The following is a 2,243-nucleotide window of genomic DNA, read 5'->3' on the forward strand; positions in this document are numbered from 1 at the left end:
CAAGTGCACGCACGTCTTTCGAAAATAGTTCCCTTCCCTGGGTTATTTTTTTCCATGAGGGTTGAGTCGATTGACTCACCGGCGTGGCAAAATAAGCTAGTCGAGAATGTGGGATTTGCCTCCCTTTCACCCTTGGCTCTCTGTCAGTCGATTGTCGACCTCTTTCCTCGTTCGATGCGGTATGACTCTACATGAGCCTTGTGTAGCTACAGCGCTTTTCCTACGAGGGGCCCTGTTTTATAACGGGAACAGCCGAAAGAGAATTTTGACGCTCTGGTTGATCTAAACTGAAAATATCGTTGTATAAACCACATTTAGGTGGGCAAACTTGAACAAACCATCAACCAAATTTTGTTGAACAAGTTTTGAAGGTAATGAAACAGTAAACTGCGCTAAGCGCCCCCTCTGCGCCTTTGAAAAAAAAAGAAAGCAAGGGGAAAAAAGAACGCTCGATAACATCTGCGAGCTGTGGCCTTCGTATGACGTCAGTGTGGAAACCTTTCTGTCAGACCTTTCGCCGTTCCGTGTTACTCCCGCCTAAGAAAGAAAATTGGTTTAACAGTAATATAAAAGGTTTTTGGGTTTCATTTCTGTGTAAGGTGTTACTAAATACTTTCCCCCTCTAATTCTAAGAATATTTGAAGGACAAAATAGTTACTCTTTTTCGACATTTCGAAAATAACAGCAGATAAAGTTGCAAAGCGAGGCAACTTCCGCCGACGCAGGAGGTTTTTGTAAGGGTTGATTACAGGAGATGGATGAAAAGAATGCTCGTGACGCTTTACGACTCTGAAAATGTAAACCTCCGCTGAGTCAAGGGACAGAGAAAAGAATTCCCAAGTACTGTTAAGCGGATGCTGTGTGCCAAAACAACACCGATTGAGTGCAACCTTTCTGTAGAAGCGTGACAAACCGAAAGTAATAAGCAGAACTTGTTTGCTAAATGATAGACTCTTGACCCTTTCACTTACACGCCATTGCGTATGAATTTAAAACTGACTGTCGAAAACCTGTGATATTCCCGCTTATTGAAGTGTACAATATTCTGTGTATGATAAGACCATGCTGCCTAGCGCTTAACTTTTTTTCTTATTTGTTTTTGTTGTTATCCTGCAGTTGGCATCGGCGTGGAACCACGTGCGACATACTATCAAGGAATAAGAAGGATCTGACAGGTCAACAGGAGACAACAGTGTGCCGTCGGTCGAGGACTCCTCTCGTTCGACATAAGGAAGAAGAGTGATACCATTTTATCATAGATTGTTCATCAACAATAGTTTTCATCAGGCCAACTGTAGCACCCCAGAAAGCCAGATGATCGTCTTGTGATTGTTCCATCATATTTGGTGAGTACTGTTTGAATAATACTCTCATCTGATGACTGAAGAATCAGCCGTCACACTTCATTTTCAGTGAACTAGTGCCACCCAGATTCGTCCAGCAAGGCAAAGATGTCTACTGGTGACTGGTCTGAACGATCACGTCGGAACTCAAGTCACCGCCTCTCTCATTTACAAGGCAACGATTTGCCTTTCTAAATGTGCCATTTGGATACCCGAGAGGAATATGACTCGACAAAGTACTAAGTTTTTAGTTCTTCAATTTCCAGACCATTAGATCCAATATTTTGATCCAGATCTGGCTTCCAGGCAAGGAGTACGAGCTACTTGTCTTCTATGTCAGACTAGGCTTCACGTTGTAGTGTTGGCCCCCATTGGCTTTGGAGATGCAGATGGGAAGACACTGAATAAGAAGATACAACAATGGGCTTACCCAACAATGATCACTGTCTTGCATTTGAGACTAGCTAGAGATAGATCTAGATCTAGATCTAGATCTAATCTAGATTTAGCACTCATTGTATTGTTGACTCAGTTATCCTGTCAGTGCCTGGCTAGCTCCTTTTTCCTTGCAGTTCAGTCCAGGGCCAGGGGGTCTGAAACTCTTTGTCTCAGGCTATAAACACTATGCCTAGGTCTATAGGAGGCTAAATATTAGCCTAGGCTACCTGTATTGCAGCTGTACTAATACTACTGTCATTAGGATGTGGGGCACTAAGGCTTTCTTACACTTACAGTTAATAGTGTAAATGTGTAATTATGATTTGACAGAAATCTAGACATGGCGCATTAGTATAGAATCTAGATCTAGATTCTAGTGGACTCTCGCCTTTATGATCATTTAATCTTTTCCCTTCTCCTGTCCTAAACAGAACAAAAACTGTTGAGGAGGCTCCTCCCCCC

The 2,243-nt window shown here is 42.6% G+C and overlaps 1 protein-coding gene across 9 annotated transcripts in view; it reads left to right on the forward strand.

Annotated features, from left to right (window-relative positions):
• The first annotated feature begins 739 nt into the window (after positions 1 to 739).
• LOC101854323 (trithorax group protein osa) overlaps positions 740 to 2,243 on the forward strand; it is an 82,869-nt gene continuing 81,365 nt past the window's right edge. For 3 of the 9 annotated variants that reach the window (XM_035969410.1, XM_005097039.3, XM_035969416.1), the window contains exon 1: positions 742 to 1,346. The gene's annotated coding sequence lies outside the window, so the exon portion shown is untranslated. Of the gene's footprint in view, positions 1,347 to 2,243 lie in introns of all 9 variants that reach the window. The other 6 variants (XM_035969411.1, XM_035969413.1, XM_035969414.1 and 3 more) reach the window with 6 other exon arrangements.

Source organism: Aplysia californica, unplaced genomic scaffold (assembly GCF_000002075.1).
Source record: "Aplysia californica isolate F4 #8 unplaced genomic scaffold, AplCal3.0 scaffold00145, whole genome shotgun sequence".
In the NCBI taxonomy this organism is placed as follows: Eukaryota; Metazoa; Mollusca; class Gastropoda; order Aplysiida; family Aplysiidae; genus Aplysia; species Aplysia californica.